Source organism: Lynx rufus, unplaced genomic scaffold, assembly GCF_022079265.1.
Source record: "Lynx rufus isolate CCGP_SWC_20201006 ecotype Redwood Valley unplaced genomic scaffold, mLynRuf1.p SCAF_13, whole genome shotgun sequence".
Classification (NCBI taxonomy): domain Eukaryota; kingdom Metazoa; phylum Chordata; class Mammalia; order Carnivora; family Felidae; genus Lynx; species Lynx rufus.
The window spans coordinates 2470788-2486339 of record NW_025814827.1 but is presented as its reverse complement, the minus strand read 5'-3'; positions in this window follow the sequence as shown (position 1 = coordinate 2486339).

The window sequence follows — 15552 nt, the reverse complement described above, 5'->3', positions numbered from 1 at the left end:
ATTAATAACTCCAAGTATTGATTACATGTGAAATCATACTTTGGATAAGTTGGGTTAAATAAAATATATTATTAAAATTAATTTCACCTGGTTTTTTTTACTCTTTTCATGTCTACTAGAGAAACTTTAAAAAAAACATATGCGGTTGGCATTATGTCCCTATTGGAAAGAACTACTAAATGTTAGGTAACCTTGTATCTTTGGGTTTGCTTTTACCAGACAACATCACCGGGCTTTATAAACTGAATGCTCTGCATCAGGTCCTGAACAGCTTCGGCGGGGGGCGGGTGGAGACGGGGGAGATACTGCGCCAGCCTTCGGGGAAGCTGCCAAGCCCCTCTTAGCTCTCAGCTCAGCCTGGCTGAGTCCTCCTGCAGTCCTGCCTCCACAGGACACTCAGGCCAGCAGAAGGCTGGGCAGAGGGCTCTGAGGACTGCCAAGGCTCTGGGAACTTAGGGAAGGAGCTTCATGCAGGGCAAGGGTTCAGAAAACAGTGTAGCCCATGGCCAGGAACCATGGTTGGCCCTTGAGAGCTGTTCCCATGGCCAGGACCACAGACAGGCCTTTCAGCTGCCCCAGTCCCAGGCCTCACTGCCCAGCACCTCCTGGCCGTCTCTTAGTGGCAACAGAGCCTTCCACCAGCCTTGCCAGCACCACCTGGCTGTGATGGAACAGGCTTCTCTGCTCTCTCATTCTCTTTGCCACCTCCCGGCCCCCAGGCTCTGCTTGATTAAAAGATATTTCTGATAGTCATTCAGGGGTACAGGTGGCAGTTTGGGGGAAAAAATATCCCAGGCTCAAAAAAGACAACTACAGCTGGTGTTTCTGATTAACAGCCCACACCTAGCAATTTGGAGGGATGGTCCTGCTTGGTATGACCCAGGTTTAACCCATGCAGCTGATACAAATGTGACAGCTTTACAGCCATGTAAAGCTAACCAGATCTGTACATAGTTAAACAACCTTATCTAACATTCCTGTTTCTTCTCCTCTATAAACGTGCTCATAATAATAATAGCCGACGCTCTTATCATGCTTATTGTGTGCCAGGCACTGTGCTAGTAGCTTACATTGATGAATTCATGTAATTTGAATCCAACTAGATTTTAGGCACAAACAACAACCCTATGAGATAAGCACTATTATTTATTTTTTACTTATTTTTATTTTATTTTATTTTATTTTTTATTTACATCCAGATTAGCGTATAGTACAACAATGATTTCAGGAGTAGATTCCTTAGTGCCCCCTACCCATTTAGCCCATCCCCCCTCCTACAACCCCTCCAGCAACCCTCTGTTTGTTCTCCATATTTACGAGTCTCTTGTGCTTTGTCTCCCTCCTTGTTTTTAGATTCTTTTTGTTGCCCTTCCCTTATGTTCATCTGTTTTGTCTCTTAAAGTCCTCATATGAGTGAAGTCATATGATATTTGTCTTTCCCTAATTCCACTTAGCATAATACCCTCTAGCTCCATGCACGTAGTTGCAAATGGCAAGATTTCATTCTTTTTGATGGCCAAGTAATACTCCATTGTGTATATATACACCACATCTTCTTTATCCATTCATCCGTCAATGGACATTTGGGCTCTTTCCATACGTTGGCTATTGTCAATAGTGCTGCTATAAACATGGGGGTGCATGTGTCCCTTCGAAAGAGCACACCTGTGTCCCTTGGATAAATACCTAGTAGTGCAATTGCTGAGTCGTAGGGTAGTTCTATTTTTACTTTTTTGAGGAACCTCCATACTGTTTTCCAGAGTGGCTGCACCAGCTTGCATTCCCAGAGATAAGTACTATTATTATCCACTGTCCATGGGTGAAGAAACTGAGGCACAGAGAAGATTTTTTGTTTGTTTGTTTGTTTGAGAGGGACAATGACTGTGCGAGTGGGAGAGGGGCAGGGAGAGAGGGAGACAGAATCCCAAGCAGGCTCCACGCTGCCAGTTCAGAGCCCGATGTGGGGCTTGAACCCACGAAACCGTGAGGTCATAACCTGAGCTAAAACCAAGAGTCGGACGCTTAACTGACTGAACTGCCCAGGCACCCTGAGGCACAGAGAAGTTAAATAAACTTGCTCAAGGTCACACAGCTAGAAAGGTGCAAAAGTGGTACTGAAACCCGGCAGTCTGGCTTTAGTGTTTGTACTCCAACCCACTGCATTACACAGCTTCTCCCAGGATGCTGGAGGAATCTAGTGTGTTTTGTTTTCCTTGACTGGTTCCTTTGCTAAGCAGTTTATGATAAACCTGTGGCATGTGCTCACAATCTAAAAACTGTCTGCGATCGGCTTTAACAGATTAAAAATGATGAGATGTGACTGGGACCAAACTTGTGGGGAAGAAGAAATTCCTGAAAGAAAAAGATCGTTCTATCCTTCTTTGTCTGTTTCTCTACATGAGTGGGCAAGAGCACCCCAACTGAGGATGAGTGCAGCTTGTGAGAAGACAGACCCGCAGCCAAAGGTTGTTGTGGCCCGGGGTTGATAGGTACCCCCAACTTAGCAAACGGCCTGGGCGGGCTTAGAAACGTGGAGCCATATCTGGTCTGCACGTATGGGGGGGGGGTGGAGGGCTAAATCGCTTTGAATGAGGACAGGAGAACAAGGAGGGAAAGGGGGAAGGGGGACCTGAAAAGAAGATGCCAGCTGTGACCTGAGTGGGGTGTGGCAGAACAGGAAATAGCTGATGGGTTTGAAAACAAGATGGCCACTGCTTGTCTGCCTTGCTTGTTCTGAGTTGGGATGTTCATCTTCCTCATCCTCCTGACCTTTGGTCAAAGTCTAATACCAACGCTGCTTTGTGCCAGTGGGTGCTGAGGGGCTGGAGGGAGAGGGTCCGGCTTGGGGAGCAGTGGGCCTAGAGGCCACGGGCACACGGGGAGCTGCTGGGTGGGAAGTCTGCCTGGAGAAATCTAAGTTGCTGCCATCCTCAGAGTTACTGGGGGGTCACAGGGTTCCTGCCAGTTGCAGGTTGGGCAGTACACAAGGGTGTCCAGCCGAAATGGTGTCTAGCCCCTGAAATCCATGCTCTTGCCCCCAGTCAGGTCTCCTGGCACAGGGCTCCGTCTGCCCAGAGGGGTTCCTTTTCCGGGTCCATGTGGGCTTGGCAGCTGCCCTGTGGGGAGCCTCTGCTGACGGCCGAGGAATGGAGGAGGCCCCTCAGGTAGCAGCCTCTTGGGTCCCACACATAGTGTGGGTCCTGGGCTGCTGTTCTAGACCCTCCAAAGTAAGAGAAAGCCTCATTGGGCCTCCCAGGCCTTCCTTATCCTGACTCCTGACTCAGCCTCCCACTTTTTTCTGAGGCCTCCCTAGGCCAGCCTCCCCTGGGCAGTCTGTCTCTACAAGGGTATCCTGTCAGCGGCACCTCAAAGACACAGAGATGGGGCCCACGATGGGAATCCCTAGCAATATACTAGTATCAGAATTTGCTAACTAGAGTTTTGGCATTGTTTTAAGAAGTTAGGGGCGCCTGGGTGGCTCGGTTGGTTAAGCATCTGATTCATGATCTCAGCTCAGGTCACGATCTCACAGTTTCACGGGTTCGAGCCCTGCGTTGGGCTCTGTGCTGACAGCATGGAGGAGTCTGCTTGGGATGCTCTCTCTCCCTCTCTCTGCCCCTCCCCTGCTCGAGCACGTGCGTGCGCTCTCTCTCAAAATAAATAAACATTTAAAAAAAATTTTTTTAAGTTAGAGCAGACTCACGATTATGTTCCTTTATCTATCCATTTATTCCTATCATTTATATTAACCTATATACATTGCTTTTCTAATTTAGTGTCACAACATATCTTTAGGTATTTTTATTCCCAGATTACCAATGAGGAAACTGAGCTGGTAGTCAACGCCTGTCTGGATTGTACCAGTCTTCCAGCTCAGTAGGGGTGGGCCTGGGGCAGCCTGGGCTTTGGACCTTGAACTGAAGAAGGGGATGAGGGGAGCTGGGTGTGCCTGCGGGCCACAGACCCACATAAGAGCCACACTGAGCAAAGAGGGGCTTGTGAAAGAGAATGCAGGTGGACCCCGCACAAAGATAGAAAATAGGGAAGGAGGGGACAGGGTGCTCCCAGGGCCTTGTGGAAGCAGGTGGAGGCTAGAGGGATGGGAAGCTGGTGGGTGCCCAGTGGAACTCGCCCTGCAGAGGTCTCCTGGCATAAAGTGAGGGGGACTACCTTGAGGGTGGGGTGGGTTGCCCATGCCTGCTCCTCTGAGGTGAGCAGGAGGGAGGATTCCAGCTGGGTGAGCTGGGCCTTCACCCACCCCCAGGTGCTGTCTAGGGCAGCTGTCTGGAGGGGAACCAGCTCCATCCCTGGCAGGTGGGAGAGGATGAGCTACCGATCACAGCGCATGGTGCTTTTCATTCAAGACTTCCTACCTCCCTCCTCTCCACAATAAGAACATAAGAAAGGTTGGGGTGCCTGGGTGGTGCAGTCCGTTAGGCATCCAACTCTTGGTTTCGTCTCCGGTCATGATCTCACATTCGTGAGTTCAAGCTCCACGTCGGGCTCTGCGCTTGACAGCTCAGAGCCTGCGAGAGATTCTCTCTCCCTCTCTCTCTGCTCCTCCCCTGCTCTCTCTCCCTGTATCTCAAAATAAATAAATAAACTTAAAGAAAAATCTTAAAAAGAAAAAACATAAGAAAGGCATAAGCCGCATTTTAGAGATGAGAAAGCAGGCCAACCGTGTCCAGTGATGTGCCTGAGGTCACAGAGTTAGGCTGGGGTGCAGCCAGGATGCAAACTTGCCTTTGCTGGTCTGGTGGAGGAACTTGGTGCAAACCCCAGAGCAGTGGGTGCCAGGAATGGGGTGCTGGGAGCAAAGCTGGAGAGGGGGGAGTGGGTGATTGAATACCCCCACCCCAAAACCCACCTTCCCAGCCCCTCCTTATTCGGAGCCAGGAAGGAGAGGTTAGTGGCCCTTTAGAGCTGTGGTTTAGAGTGGTTCCTGTGACCACACACAGAGGTCATACACACCCTGACCTAACAGGCCTGGCAGGATGCAGCACACACTGAGAAAGAAAGCAGATGAATGAATGAATGAATGCGGGAAAGAATGCAGGAAAAGCCACGTCTGGAGGTCTGTCTGTGCCCAGGGGTGCTCATGGGTGGACGTGACATCCTTCTCATCTGTCGCAGCTCCTGTGAGTCCCGCCTTGCCAGAAGGCCTCCATTCCGGGTGACAGAGCACAGTGTTGGGAGTGAGGAACCCTAGGCTTGCTTGACTCCTGGATCTGCTGCTTCCTGGTGGTGAGACTTTGAGTAAGTCACTTCACCTCGGCTTCCTCCTTTGCACAACAGGCCTATGAACCCGTAGCTCGGGAGATGGTTGTGCATGCCAGCCCACTAAGCTTCATGAGCTGTAAGTCTCTGCACTGGTATTATTTTCATTACAAGAGGAGTCAACAGCCCTGGACAGAGTCCACGGGCAGAGGGGTGGGGAGGAGAGAGGACAGGAAATGGGGAAGGGAGGAAGATAGAGGAGGGAAGGCTGAGTAGGGCTGGGGAGCAGTGCACACCCCGGGCAAGCCTGTGCTAGAAGAAGGGGTGCTCTTGCCTGTCCCGGGCCAGACAGTCCCCCCACGTGCATGTGCGCCGCTGGCACAGCCCGGCTTGGGTCCCCCCGACCCCTCAGGTTGACTTCCTCCAGGAGTATTGCCCTGTGCCAGCTCAGGCCGCAGCATGTTCACAGCCTCACTTAGTCTGCCTGGCTGTCCCATGTCGGTAAGTGACAGTTATCCCAATTTTCTGCCTGTGTAAACTGTGCTTCAGGAAGGTGAAGTGACTTGCCTAAGGCAACACGGCTAAGGAGCAGCAGAGGCGGGATGTGAGCTAAGGACGGGCACCAATCTTCCCTGGCCACTCGAGCACAGCACGAGCACAGAGTGTGGGCCCCCTTCCCTCCAGTCCCCTGGCCCCAGGAGCACATTCCTGAGATCATTCTGCTCTGTGAGGCCTGTCTTGACTTGTCACGGGGTGGGGAGCCTGGCATCCTGGTGGAAGCATATCAGGTCACAGTGACAGTCCCGGCTCCCCAGGGATTGGCTCCTGGGGGCGGGGGGTAGTGCTGTACCCACTGAACCCACTGAACCTGAGCATGGGGTCAGCCAATCAGGGAGCCTGTCAAAGTTCAAAGGGATGCTGGCCACCTGAGGGGCTGAAGGAGGTGGCTTGGTTCTGGGCAGGCCCTGCTGAGGGCAGTTCATGGAGAAAGCTGTGGTTGGGTGGCCCTGGGGGCCGTGTGGGCCTTTCGTGTCCAAGCCCAGCCCCATGTCTTGGGTTCATCTCCCACAGCCCTTGCAGCCTGGCTGAGCAGTGGACAAAGTCTCCCCAGTTCCCCCAAATGCCTTCTGGAACTCTTTGCCCTCAAGGGTTTCAGGCTTCCACTTCTGGGTACGAACGGGCCAGCTGCCCACCAGACACAAGGAAACATGGAGGCTTCCCCTTAACTGAACAGGGCCACTGCAGGCCTTTGTCCCTATTAGGATTTTCCTGGTGTGTTTACTGGCTGTTGCCTCAGAATTGGGATAGGAATGAGGCCAGAGCTGGGACTGGGAGCCAGATGGGGGTGAAGATGGGCTGGGATGGGGGCAGAATCTTAGGCTGAGAGCCAGAATCTTAAAAGCAGGAGATTTTACTGGCAATGAGCCTCTGCAGGGTGTGTGCCTCTCCTGCTGCTGGAGGCGAGTTTCATGACTGACCACAGCGGGCCATCAGCCCCAGGTTGCCTCGATCTGCAGGCCTCCTCTTGTGGTGGGGCTGACTTCCTGTCTGTCTGGGTCCCCTGTGCCTTTCACACTTGTTACTCAGGCCCAGTGTGCACTCCTTCCCCCAAGGCTGAGCGATGGGACGCCCACTCCTAGGGCCACTGCTGTTCTGAGTCTGGGAGAGGGAGATGAGATGTGGTTTCCCTGGCCGCTCACTCCTACACCGTGGCCTGGGTGCCAATGCCACCTGCATCCTACCCCCATAGCACTATTGCCCATCCCACACCCTGCCTCTCGAATCCTCTCTAGACCCTGGGGGTTGTTACTCTCATTGTCCCTGTGTTAGAGATGGAGGAACTGAGCTTAGTCAGGGGACATCTCTGCCTGCCTCTGCCCCCGGAGCCACTCCACTGTGCTGTGACCCCACACACGCTGACAGCACCTCACGACTTACCACCTACTTTTGTCTCTTGCAGGAGGCCTTCTCTGACCCCACCAGCCACAGGCCATCCTACCCTCAGCCCCCTGATATTACCCCAACTGGTTTTGCCTTCTTCCCTAGGGGACCTTGGGGACTTGGCTATCCTCCTACCCTTCCCCACTGCCCTGCCCATATCCCGATGTCCTAACCAGCCAAGGGTTCCTGAGTAAGCAGAGCTGGTGAGGAGGTTTGTGTGGGTGCAGTGCATGGCCCTGGGGATTGCTGCGAGAAGCTGTGTCCTGCCTGAGGCTCCATTACTTCTCAGCTGCCCTACTCCAATCTCAGAGGGATTCTTCAGTTGGGTCCACTGCCCTATGCTGGGAAACCCATACTAGCAAGTGCTAGGGGGCATGTGTGAATGCAGGGAGGCCTGCTAGGACTTGCCATAGCCCTGGGCCCCTGAGGTCATGGAGACCTCCTGAAACCCCTTCCCAGGAGAGCTATTCAAAGGTAGACAGGCCTGATGAGGTGCTAATTACTGAGCTAATTGGAGCCTGTGTGAGCTACAGATGGCCTAGTTGACAGGACTTGAGGCCTGCAGGAGGGGAAGGGGCTGCCAGCAGAGGGTGAGGAGAGAGGCCCAGGTCCAGAGGGCCGTGTTTGTTCAGGAATTGTTGACTCACTAGCGCTGACCAGCTGCTTTGAAATGCAGCCCGGTCGCCTCTATACCTTGGCCCTGGCTTTCCCTCCACGAAAGGACTTGTCTTCTGAGGCCCTATTTGTTGGAAGGGTCCACTGAGCACTTTGCAGGGGCAGACTGCTCTGCTCTGGGGACCCCTCAAGGAGAAGGGAGCCCCCCCCCCGCCCTGTCCTGGGGCCTCCAGGCTTGCTGCAGCCCAGGCAGACACCGGGCTGGGTGCTGTTGGAGGCTGTCTGTGAAAATAGAAGTGACATCATTGAGCTGGGTCATCTTTGAGGGGTCTGGTCTCACCCATGGCAGGCCCTGACTCTTTCTGGAACTTGGCCTGGGCCCTGTCCCGAGAACAGGCCTGTGTGGCTTCCTGAGGGGGCCGGAGAGCCAGAGGAGATGAACTCGTGCCCCATGACCACAGAGACCTCCCAGATCGGGGACGAGACTGGCCCCAGACAGAGGGCAGGGGAGTCAGTAAGACCACTTGGCTGCAACCAGAAAGGCAACAAGTAGCACCCGCCTCCCTCACCCAGATCTCAAATTCCCTGCTTCACAGCCCACCTGCAGAGTGCAGGCGTTCTCAGCACCCTGGAGCTAGGGGGCACTCTGGCCTCAGCCGGGCAGTGTGTGGCTGTCACTCACGTTGGCCTAGGTATCTCAGCAGACCACAGCTCTGGCCCTGGCTCCCCATGGCTCCTGTCCACATTCTGCATTCTCACTGGTCTCCAGGCCTTTATTGGGGCTGTTCACCCCACCAAGCACCCCCTCTTTTCTCCTCGCTGCCTAGTGAGGTCCTCCCCACTCCGCAGGCTCTGGCTCCCTCTGCATCCCAACTGCTGTGTGACCTCCTGCTTGACCCGCACCCACAGCCCCTGCTCCTCCACATCCCTCCCCAGGCCCAGGACCCACACTCAGGTAATCAGGAGAGACAGCTAGGAGGCCAATGCCCCAGAACTAAACAAGAAGATGGGTACGAAAGGCCTTTGGTATAATATTGGTTTAATAACATGATAATAACTGCTCTGATTTTATGAGTCCCTACTTCTGGGCCAGGCATTGTGCTTGGAACTTTCTGTACATACTTTCTCACAGCAACCCCCAGGAGCTCTCTTATTATCTCCACTTTCCAGTGAGGAAATGGAGGCTCAGAGAGGCCATGCAACTTACCCAAAGTCATACAGCAACTTAGTGATAGTCTGGCAACTCCCGTCATTCCCCTCACAACGAGAGGGGGCTTGTTGTTGTTGTTGTTGTTGTTATTATTATTATTTTTTTTGCCAACGTGTTTCCTTCCCTCTTTCCCCTCCCTCCCTGCCTGTTATCCTCTATCTGGTGAGTTTGCATCATTACTAGAGCCTGTGGGTCCAATTAGGGGACCTCCCCAAGGGAGCTGACTGAGGCAATCCCTGCCCCGAGGGGGCCTCCCTGAGCCAAAGTTTTAATTAGCCGTCACTGCTCTTCCTGAAACTCTGACCTGCCCACGGCTACACCAGCCCAGCCTGGCGTTGTGGAAAGAGGTGGGACTGGCATCTAACCCAGCGGCCGGGTGAAGCCACGCCAGCATGGCAAGGAGGTGTGCCTGGGCCCCTGTCCCACACAGCTCTCCAGGTCTACCTCAGCATTACCTCATTTAATCCATTAAATGGATTAATAAAATAAACGGATTAAGTGACTTAATCCATTAAATGGATTAAATAAATTAAATGCATTAATATTTGTAAAGCCCTTAAACCAGTGCCCTGCTACATAGTAAAGGGCTATATGAGTATTACATTGAAAAAACAAGGCAGGAGGGACAGGGGGAGCAAGGGGCAGGGTGAGGGCACAAGACTATTCTTGGACTTGAGGATGGCACGTCCCTGGGTCACCTGGCAATGCTGGGTGGCCGGTGTGTGGGCTGTCAGCATCTGTAATGCTTGTCCCCCGTAACATGGGAGGCTTGGGGTTCAGAGGAAGGGAATGAACAGGTATGGAGAGGAGGCTACGTGACAGGCGCTGCTTTGAGCATTCTACATACTGCACGCTGCCTTATAAGACAGGGGTTAGCATCCCATTCTACAGACGAGGCAACCTAGGCTCAGACAAGGAATTAACATGCCCAGGGCCACACAACCATTAAGAGGCAGGGCAGGATTGATGAGGAACCTGGGTGGCTCTGTCGATTAAGCATCCAACTTCGGCTCGGGTCATGATCTCGCGGTTGGTGGGGTTGAGCCCCATGTCGGGCTCTCAAATATAAATGAACATTAAAAAAAATTTTTAATAAAAAAAAAGGCAGGGCAGGATTTAAACTCAGGTTTAAGCCCTGTACACTGGGAAATCTGACTCCTCTTGTCCCCCACCTCAGGCCACAGGGTGGTGGTCAATAAGCCCAACACGGCTATACAGCCAGTCCCTCTCTGCTCCCACTCAGCCTCCCCTCAAGCTCCCAGAAACTCTGAGTATGAGTGTTTGTGTGGAGGACCATGGAGGGCCTCGGAGACCCCTTTCCTGGGGCTGGGCTGTGAGTCTAGGCTGAGACAATGACAGGAGTTCTGAGGTTGCAGAGCTGAGGCCCCACCCCCACCCCTCCCAGGAGCAAGAGGCCTCCTGACCGTGACCCTGGCCTGGCTGCACGCCTCCCCCTCAGCAGCAGCGGCTGTGCCAGCCTCAGCCAGAGCCAGCCCTCCCGACGCGGTTGCCTGGTAACCAGCCCTAAGTGACGGAAACCCCAGCAGGCCACTAACGAGGGGGCAGCACCAACCACCTGGCCCAGACCCCACTGCCCCAGCGGCTAAAGCTAAGGGAAGGTTTCGATGGACAGTCCCCCGGCCCGGCCTGCCCACGGTAGGAGGGGATGTGCTCTAGCACTGGGGGAGGGGGCCTGGGCAGGGCCAGGAGGAGCTGTGTTGGCAGCCCCCCAAGACCTTTGAACTGGGGAGCTGCGGGAAGGTAATTCCCTACGGAGGCCGAAGCGAGACAGACACTGGGCAGGAGTCAGGGCTGTGGGTACAGCCCGCCCAGGCCCAAACCACCATCCTGGAAACAGCTGTGCTGCTCTGCCCAGGGCACAGAGGTGGGGGAGGGGATCCCCAGAGAGAGGCCCTGGATGGGGAAAGGAAAGGAGGTGATTAGGGAGGCTGGCAGAAGTCCAGGCTCCGGGTAGGTTGCAGCCTCCTGCAACACTGAGGGGGAAATGCATCAGCCTCTCTCCTTTTCACTGGTCCTCCCCCTCCTCTTCTCACACCCCCAGCTCCAGGCTAGGGGCCTCCAAGGAGGGGGCTGCAGGCAGCCCAAAGCTCAGGTGGAGCTCAGCCAGGTGTTTTTCCATCCTGGGTCTGGGGATGGAGAGGGAGGCGGGGGGGAGGCCGCGTCAAAACAAGAAGGAAGCCGGTGTGCAGACTGGACAGGCTTTCAGGAGACCTAGGTTCAAGGCCCGCCCACCCCAGACCCTGGGCATGTGGCTGCCCCTCTCTGGGCCCCAGTGTTTCCTTGTTGAAGTGGGCTTGGCAGCAGGCTGTTGCTGGTCTGAGGTTTGGTGTCATGGGTCCCGGGAGGCTGAGAGGGGAAGTACAGGGGCTTTAGGGGAGCTTTCGGCTGTAGGGGCTCCCTTCAGGCCCTCATCTCTGGGCCCAAGGAAGTTTTTCTGCTTTTCTTCCCTTTCAGATGAGCAGAGCCCTGCTTTACCATTAGACCTCCACTCCCTAACCATGGCCAGACTCCACCCGCTGCTGGGCACTAGAGTATCAGCATTCAGGAAGACCCCAGGCCCTGCCCTGGAAGAGGTCCCTGCCCAGTCTAGCAGGGCAGCCAGGCTTATAACCAGGCCGTGTTAGCATAGGGAACTGAGGCTAGGCTAGGGCGGAGTGGAGTTTGCAATGCTGTGAGGCTTCAGAAGAAGCCCAGCCTAGAGTTCTGGAAGGCTTCCCATAGGAGAGGGCCTGAGCTGTCCTGAAGACCAGCGGGAATTAGCAAAGAAAGAGCTGGACAAGCAGCAGAGGCCAGTGCTCTCAGCCCAGGAGAGCATATTCTAAAGCATAGAGGTATGCCCCAGCGAGGCCCTGAGGCTGGCTCTGGGGGCTCTAGTGGTAGGCTGGTTGGAGGGGGCCAGTTAGGAGGCAGGCAGAAGCCAGAGTGAGAAACTGGATCCTGGGTACTGGGGAGCCATGGGAAGCTCCAAGCTGGGGGGTGACGGGGTCAGATGTGGGCATTAGGAAGACCTCTCTAGAGGTAGGAAGGTAATGTTTCCCACTGCTTACAAAACCAAGCCAGACCCCCTCGTCCCCCCGCCCCCCCCTCCCCGCCCCCGTGGCTGGGCTCTGGCACAACCAGAATGGGGGACCCTACACAGTACCCTATTCTTCAGGCCTCTCTTGGGCAGCCCATCCCTACACAAACACACGTCACACTGAAATGCCAGTCTGTTTCACATCTGTCTCTCTCAGTGCACTGGGAAACAGCACTGGAAGGAAGGATGGGAAGGATGGTTAATCCACCCTGGCTGTTAATTAATCAAAGTGCTCCCCCCTCCCCTGCAGTAAGGCCCCAAAATTACTGTGTGTGGGCTTTTTCTGTGTAGCCAGTAGGCTGGCAGGCACAGTCCTCCAGAGGGGCCCAGTGAAAGCCCATCTCCCTTTCCTGGTCTTTGGGATTCCCCTCTGAGAGACTCTGATTTCCTCGGGAGGTGGAGTGGGGCTCCTCTGGAATTTGGGGGCTTCCCACTCCCTGCTCACCTGGTAGGACAGCAGGTTACTGCCTCCCCAGCGGAAGGAAGCTCTGGCTTGCCAGCATACCCATGGGAGGGGCTGAGCTCACTCTGAGGAGATGCCTTGACCCTGCCCCTCACCCCAGGTCCTATCCAACCCAGACTCCCTAAGATGGTGTGAGTCCACACTGATGGCTGCTGGGTCAGCGCAGCCCTCAGGCTTTGTGTGGGTGGGTGGCAGAGAGTTCCTGACCACCAACTGTACCTGAGCCTTTGCTCAGAATGGTTTGGGGTCACAGTTCTTCGTGGGGAGTCCCAGCTCCTCCATTTCTTGGCTCTGTGGGCAAGCCACTTCCCCCTCCTCCTCTAGAGCTACCACTGGTTAAGGTCTTATCATAAAGCAAGCTGTGAACTCATTGGATTTGCATGAGCCCTGTGACATGTTCTCATTATACCCATTTGATGAGCAAACTGAGAGGTTAAGGGGCTGCCTTAAGGTCACACAGCTCGGGAAGTCAAACCTGTTTGCCTGTTTTTCAGACCCCGGCTTCATATGGTTGTTGTAAGAATTAAATGAGATGCGTATTAAGTGACCAGCACAGGGCCATGTGTCAAGTAGGAGCGCCTTGTCTAGCCCACCCACCAACACTGAAATATTCCTCTGCTAAGTGGGAGTAGGAAAGGGATGAGGAAGCAGAAAGGGCAGACAGTGCTGCAGCAGCAGTCCAAGGGCCTTCCTGGAGGAGGCAATGTGTATAGTTGGGTCTGAAAGGATTGGAGAGAGCACTGCTGTGTGTCTCAGGGAAAGATGCCATACTTCTCTGTTTCTCTGCCTGTAGAGTGGCTGTGGGAGCCACATCTCCCTCCTCTGGGGTGAGAAGAAGCTCCTCGGAGGGAGGAAAGAGATTTGTAAATAGCAAATGTGGCCTCATTAGAGGGAACAACATTATTAATAACTGTAGGTACAGCTGAGGTTCGGGGAGGTGACCTTTTACCTCACCTTCCCAGAGAGCCAAGGGGGAGTAATCAGGGGTGGGGTACAGGAGGAGTGTGTGCCTGTAGAGCCTGTGCAGACCTGGTGGGGGGAGGGGGGGAAGCTGGGGGAGTGTGAAACCTCCCTTCCAGACTTTTCTATGCTACTTTTCTTGGTTTACCCCACCCGAGAAGCCCACAGAAAGACAGGCTGCTCCCTTCTCTGCTTTTGTTAACACTGTCCCTTCCAGCCACAACACCATTTCTCCTCTCCACGACCACAGCCTAATAAACACGTGGAGGCTCCCAAGGCAGTCACCTTGTGTTGATTACCTTCCTTCATCCATGAGACACCTGATAGCGGCTTTTCTTCACAGTCTGCACATACATGACCCCTGGGGTAGAGAAGAAAAGGACAAGGTTGGGCCTTCAGGAGTTCACAGCTGATACCCTATAGAGCTTTTTACCACTTATAGGCAATTTCCCACACTGATTTTGTGCAACACTCACCTCAGTCTGTGAGGCAGATCTCAAGGTTCCCATTTTGCTGATGAGGAAATTGAGGCTCAGAAAGTAACAACAAAGTGGCTCCCAAGTTCCCTACCGTGTCCTTGCATTTGTAGTGCAAGGTATTTAAGTGATGCTGAAAAGGAAGGGGCGAGATACTGATTAAGGGGGCTGCTGTCTTTGTGGATTAAGGCAAGACTCAGTGGGGCTGCAGAATCTTAACTGGCCCCTAGGGTCTCACCAGGCTCATCCCGGCCTGGGTGGGTCCCACTCGGGCTCAGAGAGATTGGAGAGAACATCGGGTGAACTGAGCACACAACCTGAGAGTCCTAGCTCCTAAGAACTGAACCTCCTCCCACCCCTTAGCCGCAGGGCAGAGGTGAGAGAACCGGGTGTTGGGCTAAAGAACGGGGAGGGGAGTGCAGAGGTGGTGAGGAGCAAGAGTGGGGACGAACAGCCTGTTAACGGGGGCCTGGCCAATACCCCCAGTTGTCACACACAGGTGCACCTTCCTGATGCCAAGGTGCAGGAGCCAGGAGATCTGAGTTTTTATCCCAACCTGCTGTGGACCCTCGGGAGAGCCCCCAAACCTCTCTGATTGTCTGCTCCCCAGTTCTCTCCAAACTATTTCTAAGGACCCTCCAGCTCTCAACGAAGTGATACTCTCTCCCCCTCCCTGCCACCCAGGTGACCTCCACTTCCTCTTCCCTTTCTACCTCTAGTGTCCAGCCCCTCCTCCTCAGTTCCAGCTGCTTCCTGACTCTTGGAACCTATGGCCTCAGGCCTGCTTTGCCCTCTGACTCAGGCAGCCCTGACCTTTGGGATCCAAGCAGGTGGCCTGGGTGGTTTTGCCCCATGAACTTGCTCTGACCTTTGGCATGTCCACCTGCCTCCCCACTCCTCCACTGCACACACCTGTCCCCAGTCCTTGGACAGCCCAGGAACTGTGAGGGACCAGCTTTCTTTCGAAAAGGTAGCAGCACTGAGAGGCTTCACATCCAAAATCAGATGGTTCAGAGAGTCAGGGCAAATGGAGACAGCCGGTGGGCCTCTCCAGCCCCTCTCTCAGCAACATATCATTCCTGTCTGGGAATGCTCCACGCCATCCCACCTCGCAGGCTTCACATGCTCAGACCTGTCTTACTGAGGGAGATTTGCCAAAAAGGTTCAGAGGTGCCCACTGAGGCCACTTCGTAACCCCCAGCACCCTCACTCCTGGCTCATTACGGTGATGGGGAAATCACCTCTTCCTCAGATACATGTGGTGCCCTAACAGGGACTGACATATGTTGGTCTGGAATTTGCTCTCACTGGCTGCACTGAGATTGAGGGACAGACTAAGGAACCCTTCTCCAGCTCTCTAATGCAACTAGTTAGTACTGGCCAAGGGAACCGGAGCACCTACTGTGTGCCAGATATCTTAATACAACCTCTTCTAAGCCTTTACAGCACCACCACTATGATATAATTCGTTTTACTAAAATAAGGAAACTGACGCCCAAGGAGGTCAAGTGGCATGCACTAGGCCACGTAGCTAGAAAGTGGCAATGAATGAATGATCTCACGGAGTGACTGC